The following is a 13,236-nucleotide window of genomic DNA, read 5'->3' as shown; positions in this document are numbered from 1 at the left end:
TGAAAGTGAAGCTATGTAGAAACTTCTTTAAGTAATAATGAGGAGGGTGGACAGTGCCTGTAGTTTTCTAACGCTGGGAGTCAAGAGCTGAAAGGCCTTTTAACCGTTTTTTGTTCTAGAAATCTGCGAACAGCAATGCAATGGTGAATCTATCATGCCCCTTAACCATTCAACATGATTCTTTTATAGTGATAAACACTGAATGCCACTTCTGAAACTTGGTATTTCCTGATGTAAACTATCAATGTGAAGAAGCCACCGACTTTTAATGTGAAATTTACAGGCTTCTCTAGGTACTCAGCTTTTAATTTTCAGTCTCTTTATTCTTTCCAGTGATTAGTTGTTTCTCCTTAATAAAAAAACCCCTCTCTTCTCTTGCATTATTATTCCAGGAAAAGGAATAATATTTACATATGCCAGGATAGAGTTTGTGATGGTAATTTATTTCAACATTCTTTCCTAATTGGAATAATAATTAAATTTTGGGGAAAATTATGAATAATTTCTAAATCCATTAAGGATTTCAGAAAGACAAGCACTAAATTATCTCTAGAGTCATCTGATCTCAGCCATATGGCAATATCACATTTCATAGACTATTCTCTAGCTTGTATGAGTTGAGGTAGACTTGTAGTTTCTGAAAGGCATTGTGCTATCTAATGTTGAATAGAATTAGGTCATCATATAGTGTTGCAAGCTTAGGACCTGATCCAACACTCATTGAATTCAGTGGAAAGACTCCCACTGATTTCAATGGGCTTTGGATCAGGCTTTTAGTGCCCAATCCTGCAAACATGTAAGCATGTGTTTAACTTTTACCCATGTGAACAGTTTCATAGAAGTCAATGGGAGTAAGCTTATTCGCATACTTATGGATTTGTAGAATCATTTTTTATGTATGATGTAGCCATGGGGGAGATTCAGGTGATAATTGCACAATATTGCAGTAGAGTAAATATTGTTATAGTTAATATAACAGATTCAAAGTCTTCATTCTCACCGCCACAAGAATAACAAGACACATTTTCTATTTTGAAGGTTTAAAACAGACTTTTTTATTAAAAGTTTACAATAATTTATGTATTTTACAAATGAATAGAAAGTCTTTCGATATATATCATATGAATCACAATACAAAAATATGTGTAAAATTTTGTAGTTGATCAACATACAGTCCTATTTTAGGCCTGTAAATTACCATTTCAGCACTGAACCAAACATTACATATTTAGGATATGGTTATTAAGAGATTACATTAGAGAACACAAATAACTCACAGCATGTTTGCCGTAGGAGAAAACATTTTATATAATTTATATTTTGCATAAATTTACAATAGATCTTTTTATAAAATGTACAATAAATAAATACCTAGTTTAATACACATATTCACAATATGATTTCCTGAGTCTAAACTAAATCCATTACTGTGCTAAAACACACTACCTATTGTAAGGTTTTAATGGTAGCATTATAGATGCAAAGCAATTTGGCATCAATCCACCAAGAATGACTCTCAGGTATACTGTTTTTCTTAACTAGAAGTGTTTGTGTTAACAAGCTGTGTAAGGCACTCAAGGATATACTGAAGGCTACAGATATTACTAGAGTTGAACACTTTAAATAAAAGCCACAGTCCTTCAACAGCTTGAACAATAGGTATAGGCCTGAAATACACAAAATACAGGTGTCAACAAATTAAGCTGCAATTCAAATGGATTTTAGTTTAGACAATCAAAAACATTTGTGTTGCTATGCGCATGCTGTCTAATCAATCAGTATAATTAGTGTTACCTAGACAGTGAACATTTATGACTACTTCAGTGTCTCTTCAGAATGTCTGCTATTATGAGTCAATGCATTTACACATAATTTTCAAATTCTCATAGGCAAAACTTACCTATCATAATATATTAATAACCAATCTAATGTTATACGTATTTTTATCTGGCCCTTAGTCTTGTAATAATTTGAAAGTAACATGCAAGGTTTGGGGTATGCTAAGAAAACACATAGAAATGATGGTTTAGATTGTTCAACCCTTACTAACATTGGTGAAAACTTATTCACTGGAATAGCCCAATGAGACTTACTTGTGTGAATAGTAAGTGCTCACCAGTGTACGTAATGGTTGTGCAAACTAGCCTTATCTTTTAATTTCCAAGTTTTTCATTTTTATATTAAATCTATATGAAAAAAACCCTTTATTACAAAAACCTAGATTTAGGCTAATGCCCCACCCTGTAATCCTATATTTTTAGGATCAGATTTTAAAAAGGTGCACAAGTCCCATAAAAGAAGAAGATAGCAACAATCACAAGATCTGATACTGCCATACATTACATAATGGCTTCAATGACACTGCAATTGGAGCAAAGTGTTATTCAACATAAGTTAAGTTGGTAGAATCAGGCCCAAAATGATTTAAAGTTGACAGTGAAATAAAATTTGTGTTTAAAATATGTAGCACATATATGTGAATGCAACATCTGTGTAAAATAAATATTTTTAAAACATTCACTGAGCCATTTTTTCTTTTCTATGTACATAACATTTTTTACATATAAACATTAACATCTCCATAAGTATCATCCTTATTTACTGTACATTTAGCATTTTTTAAAGTAGGGTGTAAGAATATTTAATTTGGGGATGGGGAGAAGGAGAACTGAATTCTAGACATATATACAACATGCAAAACCATGGCCCAAGTAAACAAAAAATAAATGTATTCAAGCCAGTTTCAAATACACCTGCCTTTACATTCTAAACTCCTAACCAGTGCATCAAATATTATCATGCATATCCACATGAGTAGCAGCATTTGAATTCCTAAGCTCACCTGGAACATAAGGTCTGTATAGTTAGGCATTTAATTTAAGGCATTTTTATAGATGCCTGCATAGTACATTCCATTAAACTTTAATCCAACAATTTCTTATTTAGAGTTCAGTAACATCTCAGATAGAAAGTGGTTATATTATTATGTGTTATTCTAAGTAAATAAAATATTGAAAGACAACATATGTTTAAGTAGAATTAAATTGTACTTTTAGGATTAAACAATATTGTAAGCATGAAATGCAAAGGTAAAACAATTAAATCAGCTATACAAATCCTAATATTGGCATCTGTATCTTATCCAGCTGGAATTAGCTGAATTACTTCTATAAATTAGTCACATTTTCATATCAAAACTCACACTTCTTGATTTAAAAGGTCTTAACACACTAACAAAATGCAAATATAACATTTTGATGAGAAACACATTTCCTCATCTTTCTTTCTCATTTCCCTTTCATTTTGTATGGTTGCTTATAATACATGTATCCAGTTCAGTTTGGCACTAGATGTGCCAGCTTCTGGAGGACTTTCTAGAATTTAAATTCTGAAGATTTTTTTCTTCGCTCCATTTATAAAATAAAAGTATGGAAGCAGTGTAGAAAACAAACAAAAGTATTTACTAAAAAAAAGAGATGCTCTTTCCAGCATGTAATGATAGTCCAAACTGTTTTGGGTGTTTCTATTTCATGAGATTTAGTAGGTTGTATTAGATAGCTATCAATTAAAACCAGTTAGAACTGGCTGCATCCACTTGCTGTTTTCTCACTGGAAGAAAATTGAAAGATAATGTAATGTAAATTTTTGAAGCTATATTGTGGATTTCTTCATGCAGTATACAATCAATTTTTTTATCCACAAAAGTAATTAACAAAAGAATTAAAGCAAAAGGAAAATATTAAAGTGCCTGTAAAAATGGCACACTTTACTTGACAGATCTAGTACCTGTTTTTATATGGAGACCTATAATTTGCTGTAGCAACAAAAATAAGTTTTTACTACTTTAAATCTATCAGTACTGCCGAACCAGTAAACTATGAGAGAATGAATTAGATTCATCTCTGGTTTGTGCTTCATCAAAGGAAGGGTTAACTAAGTTCCAATTATCAACCCAAATTGTGCCTTGACATTACATCTGTGCAGTCCCATTTAAAACAATGTAAAGATGTTAAAAAAAAAAGTCAATTGGATTGCACAGGTGTAACCCAGGGCAGATTTGCAACAGTGGAATATTTATTACTGGAGATGATTTACAAGCTAAAAATAATATAATTCAGCTGCCTGTTTGAGTCTGATGGTTTGGCATCAAGAAAAAAGTCTTCTATACTAAGCATATTTTAATGTGGAAATCACTGTTTGATTCTGTAAACACTTATGCATGTGCTTAACTCTACACACCATAATACCATTAACTTCAATGGGATTACTCACAAGGTGTAAAATTAAGCATGTGTATAAGTGTTTGCAGAATCAGAGCTTAAGACACAATAATCATGAAGCCCACAATGTCACAGAATCACCTTCTCTACTTAGAAGCAAAGGGCATTAAACAACACCACTGTGGAAGCAAATATACAAACTCATATTACATTAAAATATCACCTTTTTTAACTTGAAAAACTCTTCTGGCATCTTCTGATCACAGGAAACAAGTGGAGTGACAACAGAGCATGAATACAGCAGATCCAAATTTTCCCTCACAGAAATTTTAGACAAAAATGAAAACTGTTTAGTTTTTCATTGAACTTTTCCATGGGAAATTTCAACTTTTCAGCAAAAAAATCAAAACAAAGGTTTTGTTTGAAAGTGAGAGTGGGAGTGCCTCATGGGAATTGTTGTTTATTTCTCATGTACCCATCCTTTTCTATGCACCATGATCCCCAACTGAACTACATCTTCCATAATGTACCACAGTCTCCCATTTTTGTGGGGGGAAGCTGTTCAACATGGCATCCCTAGTATTGAATGAACAGTGACCCTAAAGTCACCCCAAGGCAATGTCTGTGCTAGACAGTTTTTGTCCAAAATTATCCACCATTTCAAGCTATGGTTCAGTTTAGCAGTCATCTGCATGAACACCATATCTTGTAGACCCGCTCTGAGAAAGGTAAGCTGGCATGATGGCAAAAATGTTACTGGCTACCTAAAGTCCTGTCTGTACTAACATACTCATTGGTAGCACCAATGGACAAATGTGGACAAAAAAGGCTAGTGTAGACTACCAACACTTGAGGTTTTTCCTCCAAGCGCATGAGTACTGCATCATAGTGGTTCTGAACATTCCCATGCCAAGACCACTTTTTCCATACTGAGACTGCCTTCCCACATAGCCAGGATCTTGCTGGGAAGTCCCTCCTATTTATCAATACAGGAAGGGCAAGGGTGTTGACAGTCCCTGACACCTGTCTGTAACCACCTTGAAGGTCATGACTACCAGGTTGAGAATCCATGTAATAGCACTGCAGAATGGGTAAATTCAATTCTAATATTCTTCCTTTATTTTCTTTTACCCTTTTCAAATGTTGACAAGTGCAAGTCAGGGACTGGCAGAGGCACAAGTGTAGAAATTTTCATGAAAAGTAAGAGGGAAACATGGGGTGATATAAAAATGGAAAACATGAGATGATGTAAGGTAAAAACTCAGGAGAAGGAGCCAATTATTGTTGAGAAGAAGATCAGCCCTATGTTGAGTGGATGGCTGTCAGACAACCATTTGGAGAAAGGGATGGAATGGAAATGCTAACAAAATCTTAACAAAGTTAAAGAGGATGAAGTGTCAAACATTTTATGGCTTATTTAAAACTTTCAGAATTTCAGAATTTGAGATAGGATAACTTTTTAATGTACAGTAGCTCCTATGATGTAGAACCCCTAGTGATATATAAATATAGCTACACATTTGCTACATGTAACTAACCATTGAGAACATCCAGTGACTACTGCGTGGAGGATATGTTTTCCTTCACCCATCAAGTTAATGCTAAACCATAGAAAAATACATCCTTGCAGCCCAAGTCAAAAAGCCATTGCCAAGCATGAACACATTCAAAAATACACGCACAAATGTATTTAGTATATCATTCCTTGAAAATGCAAACATTGCTGAGCAGTCATATTAGCCTAAAAGGCTGTTAACCATGTCAAACAGGAAAGTATGACACTTTCCTGTCTCAAATATTAGATGTTCTTTCCTGAATCTGGCATGTGTGGTGGTATGATTGAGACAATGACGGAAGAACTATGTGTCTGGCTGATTGCAAATGATGATCCACCTTAGATCACTATTATAGCGTGTTTGGTTATGGTTCTTTATTTGTTACCCATTGGATGTTAGAATAATAAAGCTTGTAAGTGATGAAACAGCATTGTATAAGTATCAGAGAGGTAGCCGTGTTAGTCTAGATCTGTAAAAAGCGACAAAGAGTCCTGTGGCACCTTATAGACTAACAGACGTATTGGAGGATAAGCTTTCATGGGTGAATACTCACTTCATCAGACGCATGCGAAAGCTTATGCTCCAATACGTCTGTTAGTCTATAAGGTGCCACAGGACTCTTTGTAGCATTGTATAAGTGGATTACAGGCAAGTCTTCTTTCTCTTGTATACATATTATGCTATACATGTGTTGCTTAGGCCTAGTATCCATCTCTGTCTTTGATATAAGCTGTGTGATGCTTTGGGAGATGTCCAGAGTGGTCAGCTTAGAGAGCACATTGGTAAAGGGTGAAGCATTGTGAATGGGGTGAATATTTCCTTAGAGATGTCGATGTGGCACAATTGGCTGAACTTTCTTATACACCTCTACCTCGATATAACGTGACTCGATATAACACAAATTCAGATATAACACAGTAAAGCAGTGCTACTGGGGGTGGGGGAGGGCTGCGCACTCCAGTGGATCAAAGCAAGTTTGATATAACATGGTTTCACCTATAACGTGGTAAGATTTTTTTACTCCAGAGGACAGCTTTATATCGAGGTAGAGGTGGAGTACATGGGAGCAATATGGCCCCCCCATCAGAGACTAAACGAGCAAATAACTCACTGAGATGAACCTAGCAGAATTTTCTACAACTCATCTCCACTAGTGGGAAGGGTTTGTGACCCTGAAGATCTGAAAGGGAGCAGAAGCCTCCTAACCCGGTGGTTCAAGGCTATTTGTGGGGAAGTGATGCATACCCGATGCATGGATTTAGGAGATGTCCTGCATGAATGGAGGATGTTCTACATTTTTGCTCGAATAGTAAAATCCATTTGCTGAGTCACCATATGGCTCCTCAGTAGAAGATGCCAAAGAAATGCCACAGCATTAACAGCATTAACTCTCACTGAAATTTTCACATGGAGTTAATGGGATGTGCAAGGAACTGTATCCTGGTGAGGGCCACTGAAGCAATAATCCTGCAGAGTTCAGTTGAGGAATATCCTTGGGACCCTGGAAGTGAAAGGAAAGGTGCCACAGAAGTGACATCCCTTGCAGGAACAGAGTAAATGCGTTCAAGTAGGGCTCCCTCAAGACACATGCTTCATCCCCTTTTCCTTTAAAGTGCTCTATTGCAGGGAATTATTATGGTTGTATATCAGATCAAGAGATGGAGGCTTTATCTGCTCTTGCAGCATGTTCTAAAGGCTTTCATTCTTTAAGTTCTGCGAGTTGTAAGGGTTGTTTTTTGGAGGGTTTCTTTTATTGGTGAGTTTCAGGAAAGACATTAAAATTGAAAACTTTCTGTGTTATGTCAGCTAGAGCAGGCAACAACTCTGCACCCCAAGATGGAGTTTAAACACATTTGTGATGTGATTTATTTTAAAACAAAAGCAATTTGTAAAAAATGTCCTGACCCTTTAAAGGCCAAACATGAATACAACACGGCTTCTCTCACCAAAGGCCAGGAAAGGTACAAGGCATGGTTTGCTTTAGCCAAGTCAAATACATATGTGTGGCTAAGTTCAGCAAAACTCCAGAGAGAGAGAGGAATTTCCCCTTTCCCTGTCACCCCTACACCAGTCAATTTTCCATTCCTCCTTGTAAAGATCCTTCCTCCAGGACTCGCATCAGCAGACTAAATCGCAGCTTCCCACAGCTGCCCTAGTCCTGCTATCCTGCAGCCATTGTAGGCAACTTCATTTCTTAGAGGGAAAGGGTAACTAATCCCTTCCTAGCCAGTCTCTGGACAGGATTTATATAGCATACGACATGGTAAAAAAACAAAAAGAAAAATAAGCAATCCCTAAAAAGATACAAAACTCAGAGAAATACAAAATGAATAAAGATGGCTATTATCATCACTTTCCTGTCTAAACTACTGACACTCTAATCCAAACACCACCATGCTACTTAGAGCAATGGTTTTCAAACCAACCAGGCCATTAAAAGTCCCATTGGTGGTGCTGCATCATTAAGGCAGGCTAGTTCCTACCTGTTCTGACACTGTGCTGCGTCCCAGAAGCGGCCAGCAGCAAGTCCAGCTCCTAGGCGGGGGTGCCACGGAGCTCCACGCACTGCCCCTACCCTGAGCACTGGCTCTGCACTCCCATGTGCCAGAAACCAGCCAATGGGAGCTGGCAGGGTCAATGCCTGCAGGCAAGAGACACGTGGCACCGCTTTTGCACCTCTGCCTAGGAGTTGGACCTGCTGCTGGCCACTTCTGGGGCACAGCCCAGTCCATGATGCCAGGACAGGAAGGACGCCTGCCTTGGCACCCCCACTGTGCCGCTGACTGGGAGCCACCTGAGGTAACCCTGTGCCCCGTCCTCATGCCCAAATCCCCTGCCCATCCCTGAGCCCCGTCCTACACGGCAAACCCCTCATCCCCGGCCCCACCCCAGTGCTTGCATCCCCAGCCCAGAGCCCTGATCCCCTCCTGCACCCCAACCCCCTGCCCCAGCCCAGACCCCCCTCCCACACCCTGAACTCTTCATTCCCGGCCTCACCCCATAGCCCTCATCACCACACCCCAACCCTCTGCCCCAGCCATGAGACCCTCCCACACCCCAGCCCCTCATCCCCAGCTCTGTTTGGTCACAGGCATCAATAATTTTCTTCAACTGGTTGTCAGAAAAAAAGTTTGAAAATCACTGACTTAGAGACTTAATAACAAAGAGAATCAGGAAGCACCAGAGGTGGAGTCAAAATAATTGAAGTAATTCTACATACAGCCAAATGATATAATTAACTGTGTTCACCGAGGACCATGTCCATACCAGTTGAAGTGTCATCCTTTAGCTGCTTTGTGCTAACTTTTCTATGGAAGTGGCTAGAGGATTTTTTGTTTATTCATTTTAAATGTTATTGTTTTCATCCCCGTTCAATTAAAAAACAGCGAGGGGATTTTTGCTAAAATTTAATACATAAAAAAATCACCATCCAAGCATGGAAAAATTCATCTGAAGAGGTGATTTTGTCAGGTTATAATTATACAAAAAAATAATTTATCAAGGAAACTTTTTCAAAAATGAGGTTAGTAGCAGAACAATGACAACTCTGTAAATGAGCTCTTGTTATTGATGACTCATTACGATCTCATTTAAAAAATCAACCTTAAAAATGGGAGTGATCAAAGATTATGGATAATAATTCACATTGAAAATGAATGATTGACTTAAATCAGTCAGTTATCGTATTACTGCATATCCCACTACCAATACTGTAATTCAAGGGCATATATAGGATAGCTAAAGGGATTTACTAGCAGTTTGCTTAAACACATCTTCCTGAGCTGAAAATCACATTTCACATGATCACGCCTTTAGTATTCTTCTGGTAGGAGGATAGGAGGATAATGGTTAATGGATAAGACCATTCCCAATTGACACTCAGCAGATGGTTCATCTGTCCTTATAGCCAGCGCTGAACCAGGCATTAGTAGCATAAGCCACCATATGGCTTAGAGAAACAGACACTGTTAGCACTGCAAGTGGGTTATTTTATTATTCTTTGGGAAAAATAAGATGAAGTTTATATTGAAGAATGTAATGTCATTAAAACTTACATTGAGCAGCTGAATTAATGCTTCCCAGTACTTTATTCTGCTTCTTTAGATATATAATTTTCATTTGGTTAGTTTTTCAAAGGAAGATATGATTTGCACCAACTCAATTGTGTGATGCTGTTATCCTAGGCTAACAAAGAAAGGTAAAGAAAGGTAAAAACAAGTAATAGGAATACTAGGTGAAATATTGGAAACAGAGGGAATAAGCAATCACAGGGTAGTTTATTGATGGGAATTACAACTGCAAAATAGTGTCTTCTCTCTGATCTAAGCGGAAGGTATGAGACAGCTGCCAGAAACAGATATACTTTTCTCAGGAGAGGAAGAAAAAAAATTCAGAATGAAGTCAGGATGATGTCCCAACAGATAATTAAAAAACTGCTGTCATCAGCTGACTAAAAAACAAAAAACAAATCCCCTCAGTGACTAGACAGGATCTATCCTTGAAATACGAAAGAAGTGTGCAAAGCCATAAGATAAACTCTTTCAGATATACTGAAAACCTCACTGGAGACAGGACAGGAGGGAAGGGCTTACTGAATTAGTAAGAAATTCATCTGAAGAAGAGTTCTAAAGGACTATGAAGCTGAGTTCAAGGATGAAAAATATATCATGGAGAGAATAAAGTTACATCTAGAACATTTTGATTTAATTATAGTTAGTATGGATTCACATTAAGGCATCACAAAGTAAGAAAAATATTTTGAAGAAATAACTAAGAGATAACCAGGTGAAATCCATGTATAGACTTAATTTAGCTGGAGAGCTGGATAACATTTGATATACTGCCATACCAAATATTACTCTGTCTTATGAGTTAGCGAGGGAGTGAACTACTTAAAAGGCTAGACCAGGGTTTGGCAACCTTTTAGCAATGGTGTGCCAAGTCTTCATGTATACACTCTAATTTAAGGCTTCACGTGCCGGTAATATATTAATGTTTTTTAGAAGGTCTCTCTATAAGTCTATAATATATAACAAAACTACTGTTACATGTAAAGTAAACAAAGTTTTCAAAATGTTTCAGAAGCTTTATCTAAAATTAAATTAAAGTGCAGATCTTATTAGTTTAGTGTGATCCTTGCCCTTGCTGAGTTTTCCAATGTCTGGTGGCACCTATTTAGATACGTTAAGCTGCACACAGGCTTCTGAGTTATAAATTGTTAACCAGCTGGCAGGAGGTCAGCGGCTGGAACCCCAGATCGGCATCTGAAGTGAGTGGGGCTGGCGGCTGGTAGGGCTGAGCAGGGCCAAGTCTGGACCCTCTCTGGCAGGGGACCTGCGCTGGAAGCAAGGTGAGTGGGGCTGCAGCGGGGACCCCAGCTGGTAAGGGGCCAGCAGCCGGAACCCCAGAGCAGCAGCAGCCTGAGCAGGTCAGCCCGCCCAGGTCTAGAGTTTCAGGGGTGGGCTGAGCATCTCCGCCAGCCCCCCTCTGGGGTTTCAGCCGCTGGCTCCTGCCAACTGGGGTCACAGCCCACTGCCAGCCTAGGGTTCCTTCCCCTAGGCCAGCAGTGGGCACTGAGTGGTACCGGTGGTGGGACCCCAGCTGGCAAGGGGCCAGCAGCAGAAACTCCAGAGTGTCGGCAGGAAGAGCAGCTCAGCCCACCCCGCGTGCAGTCAAAAATTGGCTCGTGTGCCACGCTGGGCTAGACACCCCAAAACAAACCCAGTATCATAACTGGCATTAACTGGCAATCTTGACAGCAGTCTCAGCAAAGAGACAAAGGATAGAATAAGCACAGAGATTAAATAACCTTTTAACAGGTAGTCTATCCAGAGGTAGTCTATCCAGAACTGGACCAAGGCATATTTCTGGACAGTGAGCATAAAAAAGTGACTTCTGGCTCCAGAACCTGTCAATCTAATACTTTTCATGAGCTGAATTCACTTAAATACCGTTTCAAACCCAATGTCATATGACATAATAGCTATTGTGTAGGACTGGAAGAGCCTACACAGAATTCATGGCCCCTTTCACCATGAATGCTTGTTCCTATGGCTACCGCTTGGCCTCACATTTTGTATCACCCAGTGTAGCTTTCTTCAGCTTTGCTCATGAAATGTCTTTGAAATAAAAATGCTAATTGAAATCCTGAGAAAAGACCCTCAGCTGTATAGCAACTACTAATCAATTTCACTATTAATCACTGACTATAAACTATTCATCACAATGTTTGCTGTGAATTAGGTAATTCTAACAATGAGACATTCAGCCCAAGCAGGGTTCATCCTTTCTGAGACAAAAGCAGCAGAGTACGAAGATTATAAGAGAATGAAGCATAAAAAGAGATGGAACCCAGTAGCTGCTTTATCCCTAGATAGAGAAAAGGTGATCAATCAATGAGAGGGAGATTATTTATTACATACAATGGGAAACTATGGCTTCAGAGAAATATTATCTAAATAATACAAACACTATGGTTTCAATTCTACTCCTTTTGAAGTAAGTAGGACTTTTGCTGTTGACTTCAGTAGAAAGAGTCTCAGGTCCTATCTTCCCAATCTTCAGTCCTGGCAAGAATGAAGACACTGAATTCCATTATAAAGGAAAACCAGACAAGGCTGCCTATTTATAACCCTCCTAGTTGCCCTATCACTAGCAACTTGTGTCATTGAAAACCAAAAAGTGAAAGGAGTCATTTTATAACGTGTATAACTCACATTTTATCACCCATAGATAAGCTATTGCTCATTTTACATAGGGGAGGAGTCATCAACAACATGAGAAGAGGAAGAATTATGTGGGGAGAGGAATATGGAGGTAGTTTTGGAATTAAATTTTTTCCGAAAAAGAAAAACCAACAGTGGTTGCTAACTCAAAATAAGCCCCGCCAAAGCTTAAATATATGACACTGGAAATGGCAGGCCAGCTCCTTGGCTAGTGTAAATTGGCGTTACTCCATTTGTTTAAAAGGAGCTATGTATGTCCATTTACACCACTTGAAAATCTGGCCACATAGTTATGTGTATTTTAAAGCTTGTAGAAGCTATGACTGCAGCCCATCCACAGCAGGAATTTCCCTTATCCTGTTTTTGAGGCTTTGCTACTACTAGTATCTATCTATTTGAGCCTTCTGAGCACTAGAAGACTATTCTCATGCTTGAAGTTAAGCTCATAATTAAATGCTTTGCTGGATTGGTGCCCAGTTAAACAAAACAAAGCTATAGAAAATTAAGAAACTGCCTTGGGGCATTATCCTGTTCAGGTCTAAAACACAATTGATTACTAAAGGCAAATATTTTTCAGATTTAAGAACGCTGAGCTACATTCCACCCCTTGATATTTACATGTGACATGATGAAATTAGTGCCTGTGCATGCATTCTCAAGGGCAGAATTGGTTCACTTTTTCTTTTTTATTAAAAACTTTAATTTGCACATTACTTAATCTTATGGTGAAATAAG

General features: G+C 38.3%; 1 protein-coding gene across 16 annotated transcripts in view; it reads right to left on the bottom strand.

The window, feature by feature from the left end:
- Window positions 1-1,110: 1,110 nt before the first annotated feature.
- Window positions 1,111-13,236, bottom strand: part of JAKMIP3 (Janus kinase and microtubule interacting protein 3) — a 197,999-nt gene continuing 185,873 nt past the window's right edge. For 15 of the 16 annotated variants that reach the window (XM_030570013.1, XM_030569991.1, XM_030570001.1 and 12 more), the window contains 2 exons: window positions 4,444-4,537; window positions 1,111-3,609 (listed from right to left, as the gene is read on the bottom strand). The gene's annotated coding sequence lies outside the window, so the exon portion shown is untranslated. The remainder of the gene's footprint in view (window positions 3,610-4,443; window positions 4,538-13,236) is intronic. The other variant, XM_030569996.1, reaches the window with a different exon arrangement.

Source organism: Gopherus evgoodei, chromosome 7 (genome assembly GCF_007399415.2).
Source record: "Gopherus evgoodei ecotype Sinaloan lineage chromosome 7, rGopEvg1_v1.p, whole genome shotgun sequence".
In the NCBI taxonomy this organism is placed as follows: domain Eukaryota; kingdom Metazoa; phylum Chordata; order Testudines; family Testudinidae; genus Gopherus; species Gopherus evgoodei.
This window is presented reverse-complemented; position numbering and strand designations above follow the sequence as displayed.